Source organism: Numida meleagris, chromosome Z (assembly GCF_002078875.1).
Source record: "Numida meleagris isolate 19003 breed g44 Domestic line chromosome Z, NumMel1.0, whole genome shotgun sequence".
Classification (NCBI taxonomy): Eukaryota; Metazoa; Chordata; class Aves; order Galliformes; family Numididae; genus Numida; species Numida meleagris.
The window spans coordinates 16,616,691-16,640,731 of record NC_034438.1 but is presented as its reverse complement, the minus strand read 5'-3'; the positions used below and the strand labels follow the sequence as shown (position 1 = coordinate 16,640,731).

The 24,041-nt window shown below is 38.8% G+C and overlaps 1 protein-coding gene across 10 annotated transcripts in view; it reads left to right on the top strand.

The window, feature by feature from the left end:
• The window catches only part of ARL15 (ADP ribosylation factor like GTPase 15), a 223,085-nt gene that overhangs the window by 21,835 nt on the left and 177,209 nt on the right, over nt 1-24,041 (top strand). The window lies entirely within an intron of this gene.

Here is a 24,041-nt window from a genome sequence, read left to right as displayed (position 1 = left end):
TTCTGCGAATTTGTGGTTCTATGGTTTTAGGTCAGTCTTTTATTGCAATATTTGTTTTTGGATCATTTTTACTGTATTATACAGAAATCTTAAATCTACTTAAGTTCTGTGATATGGTACTTTAAGAAGTACCAATTCCTTTGTATTGGCAAGGATTTATACAGCACAAAATCAAATCAATTTTTTTAATGGTTTTATATTGCCAGTTATTATGTTGTTGAAGAGTAGAAATAAGTGTAGAGTTTTAAAAGGTACTGTAACTTCATAGAATTGCTATGCCATTATTAATTATTAATGCATATAAATCGACATATTTCAAAAGGTAGCTTTCAAGTAACTAAGTGCATTAGTGTATTAAAAGGTGTTCTGGAGCATGGACTTCTAGGAATCATTAAGATGTGAGAAATTATGTCTAGAGCGTCTTGCATCCTGGAAAGCAGAGGTTACTTTCAGTGTATTGTAACTAAAACTTCAAAATTCTTTTTCTGCTATTGTTGTAACTACCTATGTGTGTGTGGACAAACCTCCTGTGTGTCTCTCTGCAGTGATGTTTATTCCAAGGCTTTGTAAACGTTATAGTTCAGTTTCTTAACTGTGTTTAATACTTTCAATTGAAGCAGCGGGCCTACCATGTTTCACTCAATACTCTTAATGTCTTTTTTTCAGAGCACATGAAAACTAACTTGAATCAACAGAAATTTCTGTGGAGTTATTTTACTAAACATTGCATTTCAGGCTGAAATGTGACCTACTCTTTTCGCTTACCTTGTCTCTTTGAGAAGTAGTATTCCTGTCTGCTTTTATCATTCCTTCTTGTTGAAGGCAAGCTTGTAGTTCAATGCCCATGTCTTCCTCCGTCCAAGTTGTGTGAAATAAAATTGCATAGGATCTTTAAGATAGCTGGACATGGCAGAGGAGAGATGCAGGGCTTCACAGAAGTGATTTTCTTTGCAACAGTTACAGCTAGCACATGGAGACAAGCACTCCTTGTCACTAGTATGACTGTGGCTTGTCTGTCCATGGTTTGGGAAATAACCTTAACCTTTCAACTCTTGAAAACTTCTCAATCGGTTAGCATAGTTCTGCATGTTAAATTTTTCTTTGGTCCAGCTATATATGGAATTGCAGTAATGGAAATTACTGTTGTTTATGACGGTTTTTCATTCCTCGATTCATTTATTCATTATTTTATGTGTTTTCTATGCTCTCATCTTGTTAAATTATCCTTTAACTGTTAGATAGTTTTCTTACCTCTCTGATGTCGTTCTGCTTCATCCTGGCTCTACGTGTCACTTAAATCACGGCCAAAATAATGCTTCTTCTTTGCCACGATTCATTTTCCTTGTATCTCATACTTGTTTCTTGATGTTGCTTTGTTTACTTCCTCCAGCTTTAGCACAGAGTATTTTAACTTCTCCAGTTGTTTGTTGGGATGGGTGTGGTGTTATAAAGTTGTGTTTGTGTGCATATGAAACATTTTGAGATATGCTAGAATCTCTCCCTCATATTCCCTTAATGACTGCTTTTTTTTTTAAGCACAGTTCACATTGTAGTGACAAGCTGAGTGATGCAGTTGACATGCTAGAGGGAAAGGATGCCATCCAGAGAGACTTGGACAGTCTTGAGAGGTGGGCCCATGCCAACCTTGTGAAGTTCAGCAAAGCCAAGTGGACTGGGGCAATCCCAAGCAGGAATACAGGCTAGGTGGAGAACAGCTTGAGAGCAGCTCTGAGGGGAAGGATTTGGGAATATCAGTTGATGAAAACTCAGTATGAGCTAGCAGCGTGCACTTGCAGACCAGAAGACCAACCATTTCCTGGGTTGCATGAAGAGAAGCATGACCAGCAGGTTGAGGGAGGTGATTCTGCCCCTGCACTCTGATCTCATGAGACCCCACCTGGAGTACTGCGTCCACTTCTGAGGCCCCCAACACAAGAAGGACATGGAGCTGTTAGAACAGATCCAGAGGAAGGCCACAAAGATGATCAGAGGGCTGGAACACCTCTCCTGTGAGGACAGGCTGAGAGAGAGTTGGGCTCTTCAGCCTGAAGGAGAGAAGGCTCCAAGCAGACCTTATAGTGGCCTTCCAGTGCCTGAACAGGGCCTACGGGAAAGCTGGGGAGGGACTTCTATAAGGGCATGTAGAGACAGGATGAGGGGAAATGATTTTAAACTGGAAGAGGGTAGATTCTTTACTGTGAAGATGATGAGACACTGGAACATGTTGCCCAGTGAGGTTGTGGAAGTGTTCAGAGCCAGGCTGGATGGGGCTTTGAGCAACCTGGTCTAGAGGGAGGTGTCCCTGCATATAGCAGGAGGGTTGGAACTAGGTGATCTTAAAGGTCTCTTCCAAATCTAACCAGTCTATGATTCTATGAATATGTCAACCAGTATACACTTAAACTTACAGAAGGTTATTTACTGTTCTCTGTTAAACCCACCATTTTGTCCTGCTATTAATTTCTGCCAAGTATGTTAGCCTTTTATTTAAAAGTATTAGAAAGCTGATAATATATTACTGTCATTGGAAGTTCACGATAGTTTATCAACTTAGATATTTAGAGCATGCATCTAAGGTCAGCTTTCCCAAAATCCGGCTGGATTGCTGGTGGACTATTTTATATACAATTTTTTATTTTCTTTTTTTTTTAATCTTACCCTGACCGAATTATAACTGCTTAAGAGGCCTAAAACTTGTTCTGTTATGGTTAAAAGTAAAATTTCAAAACTGCATACACTTTCCATTGTTTGATAGCCAGGCTTTTGTTGTGTGTTTTCTTGATAAACTGCTTACTTAATTTTGTTGTCATTCTGGATTATGTGGAAGATACTCCAGTGTATTTGACTGGGTTATATACTCTTAAATAATAATCCCTATGAAAGCAGCATGTAGCATGGTTGTACCTAGAGGCTGGAAAGGGGTTGATAGTTTGATTCACAGTGTAGTGTCTCCTATGACAAGCAGATTGCATGCAGATGGATGGAGTATCAAACACAGCAATGTATGTGGGAACCATGCAAGTTCTATGCTGTGTGTACTTCTTGTCTACATGTGGAAAAAGAGTGGTATTTGTTGTGAAGGCGAATCAATAGAAACAGAAGATCTTGGAACGAAGAAAGGTAGTGGAATAATATATAGTAAAAGTTGGCAAAAGCTTTTGATTATTGATCTCAAGGTATGTGTTTCAGAAGCTTTTGTCTTGCTATTGTATCAGAACTGCTGTTGTATCAGTATTGTATTTTTTTACCTGATTATTTTCTTGAATTTGTTTGTTATGGAAAAGACTGGTTGGTTATGGAAAAGACTGCTAAGACTGAGTGATGGTCACAGGTGCAGGTTGTATCTGTGCTGTAGTAAGATGTTGGAGGTGACTTCATTTCAAAGGTTCTTAAAGTACTTTTCACTGTCTCTCAACTTTGAACAAGAAGATAATTCTGAAAGGGATTAAATCCACATCTCTGCATACCAGATTAAAAAGCAGAGGCTTTTAAAAAGCAGTAGCATGAGAATCCCAAATTTCTGAAGTCAGCACTTGCAGACCATGAAGGTCACTAAAGAGAATTTTAATACAGCACCCCAAGAAGAAGAAAGTAAAAACATACCCAAATAAAAAAAAACATTGCTCGAGAATAAGCAATGCTGAGCCAGTGGAAATATGAGACTCAGACTATGGGATAATGAGCAAGAAAACCACATAAAAGAAATTGAGGTTTTAGATGCGTGTTCTCCTGAGGCTGTAATGTAATGTGAGTTAATCTTGTATAAGCTTCTACTCTCTAGTGAGTGGCAAATCAGTTTCAGGTGGACAATATGAACAAAGCTTTTAGTTGAATATGAAATCTGAATGTATGTGGAATTGCTTCTGAATGCTTTTATTATTGAGTCTGTTTGTATTCCTGAGTCTTGTAGCTAGTGGCTCAATTTTCAAAATTCTGGATGAGATGGAAGCCACCTTATTTAGCATAGTAAACTGAAGTATAAAATCCAAAATAAATAACCCTGCCATTTCCTAGCAAGTTCTGAACAGGTCTTAGAAGCTAATCTAATAGTTTTGAATCATAGATTCATAGAATCATTATGGTTGGAAAGGACCTCTATAATCATCTAGTCCAACAGTCCACCTACCACCAATATTGCCCACTAAACCATGTTCCTTAGTACTATATCTACCCTTTCCTTAAACAATTCCATGGACATTGACTCCATCACTTCCCTGGGCAATCTGTTCCAATGCCTCACCTCTCTTTCAGAGAAGAAATTCTTCTTAATATCCAGCCTGAACCTTCCCTGGTGTAACTTGACTCTGTTTCCTCTCATCCTGTCACTGCTTACCTGGGAGAAGAGGCAGACCCCTAACTTTCTACAACGTCCTTTTGGGTAGTTATAGAGAGCTCTAAGGTCTCCCCTGAGCTTCCTCTTCTCCAGACAGAACAATTCAAGTTCCCTCAGCCACTCTTTATAAGACTTGTGCTCCAGAGCCTTCACAGATTCATTGCCCCTCTCTGAACGCTCTCTGGGGCCTCGATGTCTTTATTGTAGTGAGGGCCCCAAAACTGAGCACAGTATTTGAGATGCAGCATCACCAAAGCTGAGTACAGAGGTACGATCACCTACCTGCTCCTACTGGCAGCACTATTTCTGATACAAGCCAGGATGCCGTTGGCCTTCTTGGCCACCTGAGCGCACTGCTGGCTCATGTTCAGCCATGTGTCAGCCAACACCATCAGATCCTTTTCCTCTGTGCAGCTTTACCGCCACTTGCTGTGACCAAAGTGCAGGACTTAATGCTTGGTCTTGTTGAACTTCATCCCACTGGCCTTGGCCCAGTGATCCAGCCTCTATGGATCCCTCTGTAGGGCCTTCCTATTGTCAAGCAGATCAGCACTTCTCCCCAGCTTGGTGTTGTCCACAAACTTACAGACTTGTGATGCCTTGTGCTGTGGCTTGCTACTTGCTCTCAACTCACTGACATCTGTGCAATTGAATTATGACATTCCTTTAGTCTTCAGGTATTTTTATGGTTGAAACTAGGAAATAATTTTTAAAAAGTTGTGATCTTGAATTTTTGAATTTTGGCGAGGGATTGAGGAAAGGATTGGCTTGTTTTGTATGAGTTAAGGATTTTCCCTTTTAAAATTCTGTGCTGTAGCATAGGAATCTTGTCCTCAAAGAAGAAAGATATTAGTAGTTTGCTCTTTTCTGAGTAGTGTTGCAGAGAATACCATTTGGTTTCATGCTGGCATGGCTCTGTGCATTTTCTGACTTCCTTCATACTTTCTTTTCAAATATTCTTTAGGTGTAATGGGTACACCAGGTGAGCTAACATCTTTGCTTTCATTTTATCTTGTAGCATACAGTTGAAATTACAGGATTATGTATTTTCTATCTCCCATTTTCTTCATTTTTGATATATTTTTATTTTATGTTGAATATTTTTGATAAAAAATACACTGCTATTATGTTTCAGAGCATATATTGCTTGCTTATACTGACAACTGATGCTAGAAGGATCTTCTGTTAAGGAAAAAGAATAAAACAGTGCAAAGCAAATGCAAGTTATGTAGTTATATATATATCTACATACATTTACTAGTACATGTTCAGTGTTGAACCACTACAGGCCTTTTTGTTGCTGTGTGGGCCCTAGACCCTGTTTTCCATAGGTAACTTCAGTTACATTTTGATAATTATAGCTCTGTTTTGAACTGAAAACAGATTATTTGTTTGAGGAGCATGGTTAGGTGGTGGAGCATGTTGGATCTTTGCAAGGATTACCTGGGATACTTCCCTATAGGGGGCTTTTCAGGGACTGCTTTGAGTTTGTCAGTGCTTAAATAACGCTTTTTAAAATAATGACTTTATTGAGAAAGTTGCCTCCTTGACTGATTGATTTATGTATTACCATCTTGCTGATGCAGGATTTCATGACCCGGATTAGTAAGATATAGGAAGCCTCAGAAACAGTCTGCCAAGTTGCACAAATGATTGTGTTTTTCGTGTTCACATGACAGTCATTGCAAATAGGGCTGAAAAGAGAGTCATCTAATTCATCCCTGGCTCAGAAGAAGCATGAGCTATATGGCCAAACCAGCCTCGACCAGATGGTTCTCTAAAAAAACCCTGACCAAATTCCACTATCTTCTCTTTTTATCTATTCTCCAGACTAGTCTTGTCTACATGCTGTTTTTCTAAGATGTAGCCTAAATCTTCTGTTAATCTCTCTTGCTACAGTTTAAGCTCTTTTTTTTTTTCTTCGTACCTACAGCAAACAAGAGAAAAGTCTGTTCCTGTTTTTGAAAACTATCACATACTTTTTCAATTTTCTGTAAGTTAACAACTGGATCATTCTGTACAGAATCCCAGAGTTACAAATAATGAGGAATTGTTTTGTGGCAGCTCACAACTGAGAGATGCAGCAATGTAGTTTCCCTTTCTTCTTTTCCTTTATTTGCTTCACTAAAACAGGATTCAGAAGCAACTTACTATTTTCATGCTAAATATATTAAATTACTTTCTGAGGATGATTTTATGGAGTATGCATTCAAGGATGCCTGGAAAGTCTCTTTGAAGATAAGCTTAAGCCATGTTTTTAGACAATAGACAACATAAATATACCTGTGTGTTCTTGAAGCAGCTGGTAAAACCATGAAGCAGATGAAATATTTTCTTAAGACACTGCTTTTGACTCAACAGCTCTTCTGTAGCAATTGGGAAGACACAGCTTTATAGTGTCAGGATTTATACACTGAAGATTAGTATGCTTTGAATGCAAGCACATTGCAAATGCTTTCATTCAAATTGCTTGAATTGCTGTGAAATCTAGACCAGCTAACTGTAGCACAGCTATTGCTCTAATCTTTTGCAGAGAAAGCTGAATTTATTTCTGAACTCTTGTCATTTGATTCAGGACAACCTACCTGGTTGGTCTAATACCCTAGTAGAACTACTTCCTATTTGATTGAGCTCCTAGGAAGGAAGAGGCAAGAGCTGCAGGGTTTTCAGTGAGAATATGCTTTGTTACTTAATTTAGAGAGGGTGAGGTTAATTCATTTTCTGTGTGTAAACATTAACACAGTTGCAGTGAATAAAGTTACAGTGATGAGGCTGTAATCAACTGAATAATTGGTTTGTTCAAGTGTTTGCTGCTTCATGTAAAGTGAATGAAACAGTTATTAGCTTTGTCGTATTTAAAGCAGTAAACAAAGTAAGATTTCATACAAATTAGGGTGGCTGCTTTTCTACCTACTGTTATTTGCAAGTTTCTGTTTAGAGTCATCTACAGCCTAGAAGGTTTCTCTTCTCTCTCAGTTGTTTGCTTTGAAGTTTATCTTGCTTAAGTAGTTTTTTATGGCTTTCAGAAATCTGCATTCCAGTTGTCAAAGTATTAATTTGTTTGTATTAATCTAGGTACGTAATTTGTAACAGAAGTCTGTACTGTCAGTTTACGTTCATGTAATAAATTAAGAATGCCTATTTTTAAATAGATGCCTCTAGAAACCATAAAATATGCTGTCAGAAACAGACAATGCTATCAGAAAACCAAAAAAAAAAACCAACCCTGTGAATATGTATATATTTCTAACAGTCAGATTTTTTTTTCTTAATTAACAGCTGCATAGATCAGAGGACAGGATGAATTTGAGCATCCTCAGACTTCTGAATTATACTTAGCTTCAGCTTTCAATAAAGCAGTTTTGGACTATGATAAAGTTGAGGAATGGCAGTCAAAAAGTGTTAGACAAGATAATATGATGGATGTGTTAATTATGAAACAGGTAACTCTGCACGCCAAGTGTTTTAGTTGATTTTTTATGAGCTTGTCTATTGAGCACTTTTTGACTGCCACCCATCAACTTTTCTTGGAAGAGAGCTTCTGAATTTCTCTCACTGCTTTTGAATTACCACTGAAGAGAATCAGATATTAATACTCTTAAAACAATATGATCTTCATAAAAATGGCAAAGTTGAGCTACCTGTTCAAGAGCAAATAGAAACAGGAGCAAGATGTTATTCAGGGAGAAAAAAGTTGTTCCCCTCATCTCCAGTCATGGAAGTATGGAAAGAATGTTCAGAAAAGAGTAAAACCAAACTCAGACAAATCAAAACGACATTAACAAAAACGAATTTCCAAGTAACAGATTTCTTTTGGCATCTATTTTGAGCAAGTTTTGTAAGTAAGTTTTTTTGGGAGGTGGTAAAGGAGTGCTTCTTGTATGTTAGAATTAAAATAGAGATTGATTGTAGTGCTATATACTCAACTGTCTTTTATATTTAGTTTTGAATGAAAACAAAGTATGTAAGAGCCAGTCTCCTTTATTTGAGAGAATTATGTAATTTGAAAAGATTACTATATGTAGCTGTAGATTTAGGTAGAAATAACTTTGTAAGGGTGGAAAAAAATTAAATTTCTGAACCACACTGTTGTAGAAATGCTTTTTCAAAAAACCTGGAAGCAGAATACAGATTTCAGGATGGTAGTTTAATGGAATGAAATACGTTTTACAGTCATTGTGACTCTGAGATAATTTAAAGAAACATTCCATATGTGCTGAGGAGTTAATGCTTTTGACTGGGTGTTCTTGGGTATTGATAGTTTCTCCTTTTTTTTTTTTGAGCTGATATCTGTCCTAACAGATAAGACTTCTTTTGGTCTTCTGTTACAGAAATGCAGTATGTGAGTTGTTCATGCATATTGTGGTGAAATACAAGAGGATTATAGTGTTTGATCTTGTACTTGGTCAGCTAACAATACTGATTAATGAAATTAAAAGCAATTAAGTATGAGTCTAAAAGGCTTGTATGCTAGTAGTTAAATACAGGTGCTGTGTATGATAAGTGTCTGCAGTACCTACCTTCTGCGCAAGAAAATTGCTTAGGACTCATTTTGGCTTCTTATGCAGGGCTCTCAGAATGTTGTATGGAATGTTCTCTTCTGTGTTCACTCATTGTAGATGGGGGGTTTTCACCATTCCTTTCCACCTCCTGCTTTGCAGGGACCAAGGTTTTTGATAGAAATCAAACTTGCCATTGCACTGAGAAGGGTGCTGGTAAAGAGGGAGCATGTGGTTTCACTGAATGATAACTGTGGTTATTAGTTTGCTTCAAATGCTGCAAGACCTAGCATCTAGTTTTGTTACATCTGGCACGTGTATTTTGGGATATCCTTGTAAGGCAGTGTGAGAAGATATATTGTTCTTGCATAACTATTTTGAAGATTAGGAATACGTGAATGTAAGCCCTAACATCTTGAGTCAACCTGCCACCTTTTGGGGGTGTAGATGCCCAAAGTGTAAACAAAGCTCAGTTATATTGAAACACAGTGCTTCTGTGATAGAGCTGAAAAGGATGCTTAGCTGTATCTGTGCCCCATCCAACCTTTTTTTTTCTTTTTTTTTTTTCAGAGGTTATGAGTCTTAGGATCATCACTTTTGCAAAGCTGTTTCTTGATGAACACAGCCTTGAAAGCTGTGTTTTTGGCTTGTTTTTGGCTTAGTCAAAATATTTTGTTGGAGTTATGTAGAACTCTAAACAATAACATGACAATTTTTTTCTGTAGTTCAGCATTCCTTTTATATTTTTTTGTTTAAAGCTTAAAACCAGCCACTTCATGAGGAAGTGATAAGATGGCTTTATTTTTGTTGTGGATATCCAGGTTGAAAGTTCTGAGTTGTTGCGCAGTGTGAATTGGAGGATATAAGTACAGGGGCCCTCCCTCCTTCAGCAGAAACTTTTTAAAGCTTTACACAAAGGGGTCTACAAAACATGAACGAAACCTTTTTTTCTGAAATGGCTAAACAGGATGCAGTTATAAATAATAATTCAATACAAACTTATTTTGCTGGAGTTTTCTCACACACAGCTTCTTGTATGTTCAGAAACATAGTTTCCTTTTAGAAATAGTTCTTTAGTACATTAGCTTCCAGATAGTGCTTAAGTTGGATTCATAACATTAATGGAAAATAAATTAAAATCTCATATTCCAAGGTGTGTTAATTTCTCTGTTATCAATAGTGTTTCAAATTATTAATCACACTAAAGTACATAAAGTTAAGATTTTAGTACTTGCATTATGCAGTTTTCCTGAGACACCATTAGGGCATTCTTAACTCTTTCAACATAAAAAAAATTAAAACATCCCATGTGTTTGGATTTCTGAATGATTTTGTAATCTATGATTGTTGAAATGCATCATTCTTAATCAAAAATTAATATTTTTGTTAACTGTCAGGAATATCTGAAATGGTTGAGCAAGAAGGTGGTAATGTTCTGGTGTAGTGTCTTCTCACTTATGCAGTGCTAATAAAATACAAGGTCTCTTTTCTGGGCACTCCCGATTATAAAATTGAACACAATACCATATAGCACAGTGCCCCCAAAATGATGTGCACCTCTGTTTTGACAAATACTGCTTTGTGACTTGAAAGGTATTTATTTTTTTTTTAAATCTTCGTCTTTGGGTTTTCAGTGATCTGTTCCATATAGCCATTTTCTCTTACTGGCCTACATATTCAGCATAGCAACGGGGAAGTACTTTCTGAAGCAACTGTTGACAGAGATTTAAGGGCAGTTGCGGAATGTGAAACAGCTACTAATTCTTCGTTATATGCTTGACTCTTTATTTAATCTTTATATTGGAGTGGATGTCCTACCTTGAGGGTAAATCATGGTTGATGTAACCTTCTGAAGGAATTCGTAAAATCCAAGATAGTCTGTCAAGGGGGATTTGGGAAATACCTTTGTATGAGGGAGGAAAGGAGTCCTTGTGAATCTTGTTGATGCTGTTGTTATTACCTCATGTTCAGGCTGGCTAGCTCTGGATCACTGGGTTGTCTTAGGCACTGGGAGGGAACTTGAACTTCTTTTTTTCTAAAAGCCTTTCTAGTTAAGATACGGCTTTACCTGCATTGGTACAGAAATTTCTTTGACAAGTAATTGTCCCATCCAACTATTTTATTTATTCAGTTTCAAGTGTGAGCCTCTGTAAATCCCTTTTGTCAGCAGCAGAATAGTTTGTATTGAGTTCTGAGTCATTTTAAGTGGAGTTATCACACAACAGACTTCATTTATTTTTATTCTTATATATTGTTCCATAAACGTATATTCTGTAATGGTAACCAGCTTTTCTCAGATACGTATATTTACCACTTGTTTGCCTTTCCCAGTTAAATTTGAGTTATTATAGCAATGCTATGGTTGGCTAACCGTGTAGGTATGCCAATTTCCCATTGGATTCTTTCTTCTTTGGGCTATGGTGTCTCAGCAAAATTGATTTCTGTATCTAGTCAGGACTAGTTTTTAACGCTTACCTTGTTCATGTGAATATCTGAATCAGCGAGTGGAGACAGACCCTTTCTGTCTGTTCTGGTAAGGGCTTTGTACTTTGCCTTCTGTTTGCTTTGCTTGATGTGATAAACTTATGTATTTACTTATTTTTTTACATGTAGATTGGTTGGCTTCTGCTTCACTCAGACTCCTAGTCTGATGACATAGTATATGTCGGCCTTCAGTTTCTTGAACTGTGTCTGAATGGAAGGCCTCTTGTGATATTCAAGCTAAACAGCTTTATCTGTGGACCAAAATCGTTGTACTATCTTCACTGTCACTGTGGCCATTTTCCCTTAGAGAGGGTTGTGTTGCCCCAAAGGATGTATGCATGCAATGTGCACCACTCCATTGTCTTTTTGATGATAATTTCTTCTGTTATTAGTCTAATGATTATTATTTTTTAAATGGCTCTTTGAAGCCAGTTGCTTGTCGAAGCTCAGAATTGTAAGGCTTTGTATACTGTAAGCTAGTGATTGTGAAAAGTTCTCTGATGTTTCCTGACTGTTTTGATAAATAAACTGTTCATCAAAGACTTGTTCTCATATTGGCAAGCTAAAAATATTGGCAATTTCTTCTTTTAATTTTCAGGCTTTGGAATTTTAATCCTGGCTACCTTTAATCTGTGGTGGGGAACTGGGAGATGATTTGTAGCTCACAGTATTTGTCAAGAGATGGGAGAACATATTGCAGTGAATGTTCTCAACTATCCATCACAAATCCTTATGTAGCTATCAGCTATTGCAAAAGGTGGACATTAATGACTCACAGTGATCCTAATCTAGTCCTGTGTTCCCAGCTGGAAATGGAACGTGTCAACACAACGCTTAATCTTGAATTTATGGACAGGTTTTTTTTTACCTTGTACTTAAACTGTTCTGAATACCTCTTGTCCATTTGAAGTTTCAATGAGTCTTTATTCACAGGCTTTCAAATGTGTAGTGTTTTAGGTTTTCTTCAATCTGTAGTGAGTAAAAACTTTTCTGAAGGGCAGTGACTCTCAGAAATCGATACCTTAAATCTCCAGGGAGATTTTCCATCAGTGCTAATATTGATTGTAGTTTTATATTTATAAAAATAAATTACTTTTTTTTTTTTTTTGGCAGCTTATCTGATCATCTGCAGGGAAGATGCTTCTTCTGAGCAGCTGGTTATTTTTATGATAAAGTTTTCTGAAGCTCTCTGAGAAGGAACATTGAGAATGGCAGACAGTGGTCTCTATATGCTTGGTTGCTTGCCTTGTCTCTGGTTCACGTGGTTGGAATCAGCTTGACCAGTAGATTTGAGATCAAGATGATTTTTTTCTGAGGCCAGTCTGTCAGGTGTTTGTTGCTTCTTCCATTTCCAGTATGTTTGGAAATGATTTGCTCACTGGTTGCATATTTCACCTACTTGGATCCCTGAATGTAGAGCTCAGCCCTTGATGATACCCTGATACTGCTAATTCTCATTTTGTGACATTTGATCTCATCTACTGATAGCTGAAGTATGTTAGTATAACTGAAGCCTCTAGGTCTGCTTTATGGCAGTATCTGGAGACAATTAATGCCCTGCAGGTTAATGTATTAGATATTCTTGTGATCATTTACATCTTGCAGCTATGGCATAATTGTACTCCATTTGGAAAATTACTCAGCTGAACTTGATATGTTTTTCTGCTTGAGCTCCAGTCATTATTTTGGCTAATGCCTGTTCATTGCTAATTTGACTGTTTCATACCATGTATTGTTAAATCTCTGTCTGCTTCGGATGTCTTGCTGCTAACTGTCTGCGCTGCATGACTGATCTCAAGCATATCCTGCAGAGCTTTTCCACAAAGATTGCATGCTTCTTTAAATTGAGGATGTTGATGATGACTGTCTGACACACAGTGGCTGCGAAGCAGTCTTTGTTTATTAAACCTTGAAAGAGATTACCACTGGCAGTATGTGTGGTTTCATGTAAAATTACTAAGAAAATTGTTCAAAGCTTCGGAGTGATTTGAAAGCGCTAATTTCCTCTGTAAGAAATGCTGTTGATTGCTTGCCCTCTTTCAGGAAGGTGAGCTGGATATTGTGTGGTCTTTCTCTGCCACTAGTTTTTAAGTGGGTGTATGGCTGTTAAGTGTTGATAGTTTCTTTTTCCTAATTTCTCTCAGCCTTTTTCAGAATTTTATGGAGAATTTAGGAAAATAAATAAATAAAAATATTAGCTTAGCTTTCTGTATGGCTGTGTCTTCAAAAAGTCCTCTCCGTTCCACATCTCTGTCTAGTGAAAATTTATATTATGAGAGGCTGGTTAACTTATCTTTAACTGCGAGTAGCATTTTGTTTGGAGAGTAAGGAACAGCTGCAGTTTCTGGATTTTGGTGTAGACATTTGCCATTTCTTGAAGTGGTATTGTCAGCTAACAATATAGTTAACTGGATAAAGTAAGTACTTCAGTAAGTGTGTGAACTCTGTGTTTTAAACCTTGCTTTATATTTTTGCTTCTGTTGACTGACTGACCTGGGGCATAAAAGTTAATATTAAAATGCTATTTAATCTTTAATCAAATATGAAATGAGTGGGTATGCAGAAGCTGAAAAGGCAGTGGCACAAGCAATGATACTAATATTGTATCTGAAGGCTGTAATTCATTACAAGAAGCAGGCTCTTAATGATGACATTGAATTGAGCTCTATGCAGAGAATGTCAGACCATGCTTTTATACGTGAATCAGTTTTGAATCAGTTTAGTTGTTCTAACAGAGAAATCTGCACCTACTCAAAAATTAAATGCTTTGCGTTTTGGTAAATTTTAATTTACGGACTTTTGCAGCACAAATGCATGCTGAATGGAATGCTTACAAGTACAGAAAAGAACCGTGTGCATGTGTGTGTCTGAGTGTAACTCAAAATATTTCAAGAATCCTAGCTTGACATGCAAACTGAGAAGTTATAAAGCTATGACTGCTCATGGAAACAGTCTGTCACTGGGTAAAGCTCAGTAGCACTTTCTTTTCTTCAGCAGGCAGAGAGGGAGGCAAAATGTAATAATGATGCAGTTAGATAAGTAAGTGCTCTTCCTCTATTTAAAGCATTGACAGGCTGAGAGAGCTGGGGCTCTTCAGCCTGGATAGTGGCCTTCCAGTACCTGAACGGGGCCTACAGGAAAGCTGGGGAGGGACTTTTTACAATGGCATGTAGCATCAGGATGAGGCGAAATGGCTTTAAGATGGAAGAGGGTAGATTTAGACTAGATATTAGGAAGAAATTCTTTACTGTGAGGGTGGTGAGACACTGGAACAGGTTGCCCAGTGAGGTTGTGGATGCCCCCTCCCTGGAGGCATTCAAGGCCAGGCTGGATGGGGCTTTGAGCAACCTGGTCTAGAGGGAGGTGTTCCTGCCTGTAGCAGGCGGTTGGAACTAGATGATCTTAAAGGTCCCTTCCAACCCAAACCGTTCTATGATGCTATGATATTAAAGGTCTTTTTCCATCTCTTCTCAAAATGCTGTGGAGAGAAAATACTTCAGTTCTCTCTTTAAAAACAAACCAACCAAAACAAAGAAAAAAAATAAAACCTGATAATTTCCAAATCTCTCTGAATACCTGGTCCCAACAACCACTACAAAATTTAGGTCTGTTCTCTTAGATGGGTGGTAGGAAAGAGGAAAAATAATTGTGTAGAAATGGTAAATCAAATGCTCCCACACAACCTTCTTTAAAGCCGAGGAGATGCAATACTTCAGATACAATTTTCCTTTTAAAGAATGTTGCCTGCTTTCTCATCATAGTTAATTAAATTATGAGAAATAATTCTACAAGATAGTTGTTGAGCTGAGAACTAAACAGAATTTAAAGGATCAAATGTTTGTATGGATTCTTAAATTATATTTTTACTGAACAGTAAACTCTTTTAGAGGAGGCATTAAAACTCAGGTTTTAAAGATATAGCCTACAAACAGTATTTCATATTCTTGCACGTGTGTAAATCACCTCTTAGCAGCCACCACCAAACATTATAAACTTCTATGGAAGTTAGCTTTTTGCTCTCCTTGCTAAAACAAAATTCCTAAATGCGTATTCTTAAGAGCAGTTAACTTTTGTGAAGTTGTAATCTAGGTATACTTACTCAGTCCATGTAGCATTTCCTACTCTCTTCTGAAGGTTCTGTTCTGGAAGATGAAAAAAATAAAGAATTCACCTACCATTTGACTGACATCTCTGTAATCTTGGCCCGTTTTAACCTAGTTAGCCATCACTTGCTGGTTACAATCCAGAGCAAGTGACATGGAAAAATTTTCAGTGTCTCAGTAACTGACGAGAGAGGTGTACAACATTCCAGTACTGATGACAGAACACATGGAAGTCAGTTTGTTTACATTTGATTCCTTCTTGTTCAGTAGTATCCAATGATAAGGTCATATGCACTTTTGATCTGCCTGGAATGGATGGCAGGATGTATAATTGCCCAGTTTAGCTGCTAGCATGTATTTTGAGTGCACCTTAATCTACTTAACACAAGGTCAGCCAGTTAGCATAAAATACCATTTTAAACAGTTGTCTTTTTCCAAGGAAGCAAGTGAAATTCTTTGCATATTCAGTTCCGTTGATACTGATACGTGAATGGCACTCTTCATAAGAAAACTCATAAATAGAACTCTTCCAGCTCAGTGGAAATGTGTCTAAGTGAATTTAGAGACATAAGGCTTGTACACAGATGCTCGAACTGTGTGGTGACAAAGCCGAAGATATCATAGATTGGGAAATGCTCAAGCTTTAATCCTGCCTGATTTACCTTCTGCATTTTATGTGTGTTTTGGTGTAGTCTTTGATTACTTATATTGCTTTGTTCTCTCTCTTCCTTTTCCCCATAGGACCTATGAGTCATTCGTTACACAGGATGGGTGGTGGTAATTTAATTAGCTTCTGTTTACTGTGTTTTTCTCCACAATTCTTAGGTGTTACGGCTTTGTGTTTTTGAACACTTCTCTGAAAACAGAATTAGAGCAAAAAATTGGTCATACTGGGTGAGACCAAATATATCTCTTAATGAGAAACCTATTTTACAATAAGCATAAACAGTTATCTGTGGATGAGTAAGGACAGGAAAAGCATGTTTGTTACTGTTACCTGACCTTTGACAAGTTTCTAATTCTTTTAGTGCAGGCAATTTCAGAGTCATGTGTGGTTTATGTACTTCCTAACGTTATTGGATGTTAATGATCTGAGTGTGTCTAGTTTCTTTGTAATGTCATGCAGAATCCACAGCAGCAATTGGCAGTGAATTGGTGGGTCTTCAGGTGAACAACCAGTGATGTGTTATTTCTTGATTGTCACCTGCTTTTTTGCTGTCCACTCAGTTTCACAATGTCCCTCCATGTATCTTTATCCTGTACTATCTTGAATAACTAGATGTTACAAGCTAACTCTGAGCCACCTCACTGCTCATCTTTTTCACAGCAGGTCCTTTGCAGATCTAACAGACTGTTCATTTACTTTTACTCTGTTTTCCAGCTCCATGCAAGGCTTTTTTTGTCATATTTCATGATCATGTAGTTGTATGGTTTTCTTTTTTTTAAGTATTTGAGGAATTTCATAGAAAGGTTTCTGAAAATTCACCAGTTCTTTTACAGGTCTTTTTGTGGCAGTCACGATTGTTACTATGTCTGAACATTTCACAAATGCTGAATTTTGCTTTATCATGTCTGAAGTCATAAAATTTCTTTAGTTATGTTACAGTATGAAGTATCTGAAGTCTAAATTTTGTAATAACTCACTCATTTTTTTTTTACAGAATGTTCTATCCTCAGAATTCTGAGCCTCAAAAACATGCCATCTTTTCGCCCTGTGGATCTGTAATATTAGGTGTATCAATGGAGAGCTGTTCTCTAAACTACACTTCAGAGTAACATGTTGAGTATCAAAAATAGCATCTATCTTCAAATATGTGTTACAACAGAGCCACTCTGTGGTAGCTGCAGTGGCAGAATGAGATTTATGAAGCTGGCATTCTTCTGTTAGTGATGAGAAAATCCCTTGCTTGTTCTAATTTCTGCAGCAAATGATGTTGCAGAATCTACAGATTTGTGTGACAGATGAATTTGCTGTGGTTTGCCCACATGAATCAAAGATCATTGCAACTGCCATTGTCTTCATTGTCAAAAGACTTGAGAAGAACACGTTTATATCATTACCATAGATGTTTGTCACTTCAAATCTGAAGGTAGTGTTTCTGGCACTAGCAGGTCCTCTGGCACCATCCAGCATTGTATGTGGTGTGGAGAGTTCAACAAAGGCTGGAAATGCATGCGTTCATCTAAGTAGTCAAATAGTTGAAATGCAGCACTGTGACAGCAAAGTGTTTTTAAATTTTTTGCACTGACTATGCTCTTTTTGCTTTGCTCAGGATTAGTGCACAAATGTTAGTGCATTAGGAACTTCACATGCCCATCTTCTCATTCAAAAAAAATTAAAATATGTTGACATTTCTGGAGAATGGAAAATAAACAGTATGTATAAAACAGGAAATAGCATGGCAAATTCTTTTTCCCACTGTTCTAGTGTAGTGGAGAAACTGGGCTTAGGAAGTAAGAGGCATGTTATGCACATAGTGTTTTGTTTTTAAATCTGGAGTAGAACTAAGTTTGATCACTGTGTATTGACATCCTGAAGTGAGGTCTTATGATCTGCAGTACTCTGTGGTAGTCATCTGATCTTGGCGTGTGCGCTGAAGGTTGTGGTAGCCTGGTCGAAAGGCTTCTGCCTGATACAATGTCACAGCTGCAGGAGAGCAATTAGATTAAGGCAGAACATAATGTATATAATTGTCAGAAAATAATAAAAATACAGATGTCTTATTTACTGATTTACAGTAGACACTGAATGAGAGAAAGAATGGTGTAGGAGGACAGAAGTGGGGAAATTTCTATAGTCCGGTTACACCTCCTCATGCATCTTCATATATTGGCATTTCCTCAGAGGGCATCTGAAAAGATTTTTAAGACTTCTGTTAACATTGCAGAGCATATTCACACTTACACTGTTCCAATATCATATTATGTAAAGCTGTTGTACTGCATACAGTGAAGGGGTTCATTGATATATTCTGAATACTTGAAAACTTACAGTAGTTAGCAAAGGAAATAGAAAGGCAACAAAAGTAGAGGAGATGAAGGGTAGAGAAAAATTGATGATTAAGTTCTAGAGAGCAAATGTGAATAGACTAATTTGTAAGAATGATCTCGTGTACTTTTACATACTTCTCTACTGATCTTTTTTTCCAGTTGTTTTCATATCTTGGGTAATATTTTGTTCACTTGGCGAAAGAGAACTTTCTGCCAAGGGTGGCTTTTCAAGATCTTTTAGTATAGTCCAAATAACTGGCAGTATAACAGGAAAAAGAGGGAAGCGTTGACTGTGTGCAGCAATGGAGGAAAGACACCCTTTTTGTTAGGTCTTAATATGTTGACTTGTTGCAGGTTTTTTTTTAATATATAGTCATTAGTTTAGCTGAGTAGAATTTTAAATTCGTGTGTAGATAGATTACATCTAAGTACAGAACTGGGAGGAAAAACAGTAAATCTTATTTCTTCCTATTCTCATTCTCATTTTTCATGCAGCATTCATTTTTGCCCAGTCCGTAATGGATATCTGTTAGATACTGTACCTTGGCTTGGATGGAACTCAAGATAATGACATATTTGGAATCTATGATTGTTTCTGTTGCAGTTTGAATGTGTAATATCTGATAAGTGGTTGGAGTTTTTGAAATTACTCTTATAGATTGATGTTTATGTCGTCCCTTTCACTTGTTCTTTAAAATACAAGACCCCTGTAACTTACAACCATCTCAGTCTGTAGGATTCTGTTTCTCAGATCTCACAGGTTGTTGTAGGGCTTGTTAGCTGACTACGCTTTCAAACTTCCCTAAGGAGATTGAAGGATTAATGGTTCTTTCATATGCCACTTCTCATCCAAAGTACTACGTGCTACCAAGTTTTAATCCGTTTGCTTATACAGGAATCAAGCCCTCCATTTCTTCACTATTGCCTTGCACAAGGACTACACACAGCAGACCTTTGTAAAGGCAAACATCACGGTTCTGTTAATGAGTACGGTGGTTTGAGAAAATTCTCACAGGCTTGCTAATTAAGAGCTGTGGTTTACCTCTTGCTGCTTTGGCAATTTCATTTTCTAATCCGGGGGCTCTATTATCACTCCACATGCCAGCAACACATCTGCTTCCTGTTTTCTCTGATACAAATGAATACAGATCTTGTCATTTATACTCCACCTGTGTTAAAGGTTCTGTGATCTATGGAACTGTTTTTTTTTTTTCCATATATTTAAGAGAAGGAATTTAGGTTTGGATCCAAAACAACGAATACGTTTTGTGTCCGGTACTGATGCTATTTTATTTGTGTTTTACACTGCCTTCAAGTGGAGCAGAGCTGAGTTCTGGAAGATGTGACTTTGTCTGGTTGTTACTCTACCTTCCTGAAGAGTCATGCAATTCTCTTGATATTCTGGTGAGGATAGGTAACAGGCTGTGTGATGGTACTTAAGAAGGCCCTTGTTCTGCAGTTCCCGAAGGGTGGAAAATGATGGCACACAAGCTTCTGAATCCGAATTAATAGACTGTTTAAGTTTTCCTGTGTTTTGTTTCCATGATAGTGGCTTTGTGAAAATATTTTCAACTTAGACTTTGGATTTGTTGTAGAAGTCTTGCCACATAGAAGTGGCAGAAGTAAGACTTCTGTAAATGAAAGGTTCAGGAGGAGCTCACTAGACTTTCAGTTTTGTCTTGAAGCTGGACAGCACCATAAACTCAGTCACAGGACAGTTAGGGTTAGAGGGAATCCTGGGGGTTTGTAGTCTGACTTCATGCTAAAAGCTGAGTCAGCAAGGAGGTCAGAATATGCAGATCAAGGCTTTATGCAGTAGTATACCTTGAAAATCTTCCATAGCAGAGACCATTTTCTGGGCATCCTGCAGTGCTGTTACACCGTCCCTGTGGGGCAAAACGTTTCCCTTTATCTGCTGTCTGAATGTACCTTGTTTCAAGGTATGCCTCCTGTCTCTCATCCAGCCACCATATGCTGTTGTGGGCCCTGCCCATAGATAAGTGAAGGGTGAGGTTCCTCCAAACCCTGCTTTTCTCCAGGCAGAGTCAGCCCCATCCCTCAGCCTTCCCTCACAGGACAGGTGCTCTAGCCCCTGAGCTTCGCCTCTGCTGGGTTCTTTATAGCTTGAGAAAGCCCCTCCTGGTCTGGGGAGCCCAAACCAGAAAACATAGTATCCAGATGTGATCTGAGAAGTGCTGAGTCTAGGAGGACCATCATGTACATCTGTCTCCTGGCTGTGTCCCTGCTCCTGCAGTGCCAGATGCTGCTGGCTTTCACCGCTGCCAGCCCCCGAGGTGGCTTCTCTACAGCTCACTGTCCCCAGGGTTCCTTTCTTCTGCTGGGCGCACAGTGCCTAGACTGAACAACTGCCAGGGTTCTCTGTTCCTGGGGTCAGAGCTTGGTGCTTGCCCAAGCTGAATTGCACGTGGCCCATTCCTCCAGCTTGCCCAGGTCCTGCTGTGCTTGGGTGCATTGGTGGGTCCTCCCCATTTGGTGTTGCCTGCAGACTTCATGAGAGGTTCCTCCTAGGTTATCAGTGGTGTACCGGTGTGGTATTCTGCGTTGTTACTGCAGTGCAGGTAAAATGCAGCGTGTTAACTGCTACCTCAGAGCCCGGTCACACAACCAATTTTTATCTGTGTTGGCTGCTTACCTGGACTGTAATGTTATTCCTATTAGAGAGGTCTTGCTCTGTGATTTTCCCAGGGAGCACAATTAGACTTAATCAACTTGTAGTTCCATGGACAGTCCTGGTGGTTTTTTTGTGAAACCAACATGACATCTAGATTTTTTTCCTCTTGCTGGGTCCCTCTTCCAACTCCGTCACTGTCAAAATCAGCCAGCCCCACTGTTGCGTGCAGCCCACCTGGTCCTGGTGGCTCCTGTGGTTAGCTTCCTCATGTAACCTCTGACTTTGTTCTCACATGCTGCTGCAGTTTCTCCCTGTGTATGGTTTGTAGGACATTGTTCTGGTGCAGTAGTGAGCACAGAAGTTATTTGGAAGGGGAAAGAGATTAAGTTTCTTAAACTTGAAAGGCAGCAGAAGAATCTAGAGCACATAAAAGATGCAGACTTTGAATAACTTCTAAAATGTGAGCATTTCAGGTTTATTTTCTTCCCACTTCTTACATTCCCTCATTTTGTTACAATCTTCAAATTAAAAAACATTCCTGAAATTCTAGAACAGTAATTAAGATTAGGGTGTGTATCGGGTACAGATACTTGGAGTGCCTTATTGCTGGGTTTAAATGAGTGAAAGCAAAGGTAGTTATGGGTTCATCCAGACTTGTTCTTTCTGGGAAGAAATTTTTAATTTATGTTAACTTTGTTGTCTGATACTGACAGGTAAGGCTGAAGTATTCGGACAATAATTTTTAGAGTCACAGAATCACAGTAGCCAAGTTAGTGAAAATTGCCTGGGTTCTTTTTTTTTGTTACTGGAGTGCAAAGTGTATGCTTGCCTTGAATTCACCTGGACATCCCGCTAGGTTAAGCTGATCTTCTCTAATTGGCTTTAGAAGTGACTGTTATGTATGTGATTTTTGGTTGCAGTTCTCTTAGGAAGCGCTTAGGAAACAAAAGCATTAAAAATTACTTGAGAACTTATTTAGAAAACTTTTATTTTGTAAGTTAAATAGCTGTACACAGGCAAACACAGAAGTATAGGCAGTATTCAGCAAGCAAGTCTCCTATACACACTGTGTAAAGACCAGCTCTGTCTCTTACAATGCCGGTTGCTCATCATTAGCAGAGCACTGAGATTGCAGTTTGCAGATCTTCTCAATTTCATTTGTTTCAGGGAGATTTTTAAGTCTGTAAAAACCGAAGGCTTTTTCGTTTGAGCCTGAAATTCCATAGCCCAGCGCTGTCTAGCGGGAAAGTCTGTAAGAACCATTTGCCGTACCGACGCGTTGCGGCCGTACCGATCCCTGCGGGCTCGGCCACCCCGCTGCGACTGCGCTGCCGCTCCTGCTCCAGAGCCACGCGCGGAGCGGTGCCGTTCAGCAGCGCGCCACGAGGGGGCGCCATAGCCCGCTGCTGGCAGCGGAGCGCCGGCTCCAGGTGTCGGTTCGGGCGCGCTGCGGCTGGAGGGCGCTTCCTGCCAGTTACTGGTGCCCTTAGCGCCCTGTGTAAAATCTTAAGATGAAGGATGATTTGTGTTCTGGTGTATGCAGCACTGTTAGGAAATCACTGCTTGCAGGCTTTGTGTTAACAGTGGGAGCTCTCATTCCTGCTTGAGATGTCCAGGTTCTAGATCCCTCTTGCTGAGAAGTGTGTGACAGTGAGAGTCTGAGGAGGTCAGAGGAGGGTACAGGTTTAGAAGGGTGAACTTTGGAGGATTTTTGAAGCTGGAGGGAAGGAGAGTCCTGCCTATTTATTTATTTGCTTGTTTTTCATATTTTCCCTCGTATTGCCTTCAGCATGGTAAAGGGTAAACTGATGATCAAGTGGCATGTGAGCAACCAGACCAATTACTGGGAGATTATATGCTTTGATGCAGAGGAAACTGGAAGGCACGAGGGATGAAGTCTAGAAGCAAAACTGTTTCAAAGTTATGGCTAGCAGAGATGGCCAACAACCATATGTACAGAAGAGCACAGAGGTTGAGGGCAGCTGACTGATAGTCAGAATTGCAGAAAGCAGGAGCTAACTTGGAACAGTTCAGCTGGGATGCTTGAAATGGTTTAGCATCACGCCTCGTGGGAATTGGGTAGTGTTTGAACAAGTTTTGAGTGTATGGGTGCCTCAGCCAGGTGTCTGAGAGATGCTGTTGTAATGAGAAATTTACTGTTCATAGCTAGCATGGCAGACAAAGGATCTCGGAATGGAAGGACAGCCTTTCTGCCTGTGCTCTACAAAATTTAAGTCTTTTGTCATGTGGGAAGCTTTGTGAGAGCCACGCTTCTACCATGCTGTTGCTTGCAACACCTTTCAGCAATCTTCTCTACAGGCAAAAGTGGAGAGAAAAAGGAGGAAGGAGAGGGCTAGGGAGTGTCTGCTGTTCCTCCCACAGTAATTCACTTTCTGTTGCCTTGCAAATCCATACAGCTGTTAAGCTCTGTATGGTTCGTCTTGGTTTTATTGTTTGTTTTTTTCTTAATTTCATTTTTATTGAAGCAAATTGCTGGTGTCATGTGGATAATGCATAGTAGAACTGTTACTCCCTGTATCTCTTGTGTAGGTGATAAGGGCATAATAACTGTCATACTTTGAACTTGTGGTCCAGCTGGGAGCATTGTCTCCAACACTGACTTAAAAACAAACTGAAAACCAACTCCCGTAGTGATCACATGTGGAATAATCTGCCTGTTTATGAGGATTTTGTGTAACGCATAAAGGTAACAATTTGTTTTAAACATGTTTTCCTTACAGTCTGTTTCTTTCTAGCATTGCAGCTCTCTGTATGTGGTTGCTGCTCTGTAAATATCTAGAATCTGTTTGATTCTAGTCTAATTACTGCATTCCCAAGTATCTTACTGCAGTGGGTTTTTACTGTCCTACTTGTATATTGTATGTGTGTGTGGTGGGGCACTTTTTTTTTCTTTTTTGAAGAAGTCATGTTATAAATTAGCAAATTAACTAGTTCTTCTTACTTTTTTCACATCTGGTCCATCTCTGGTTCATTGTGCA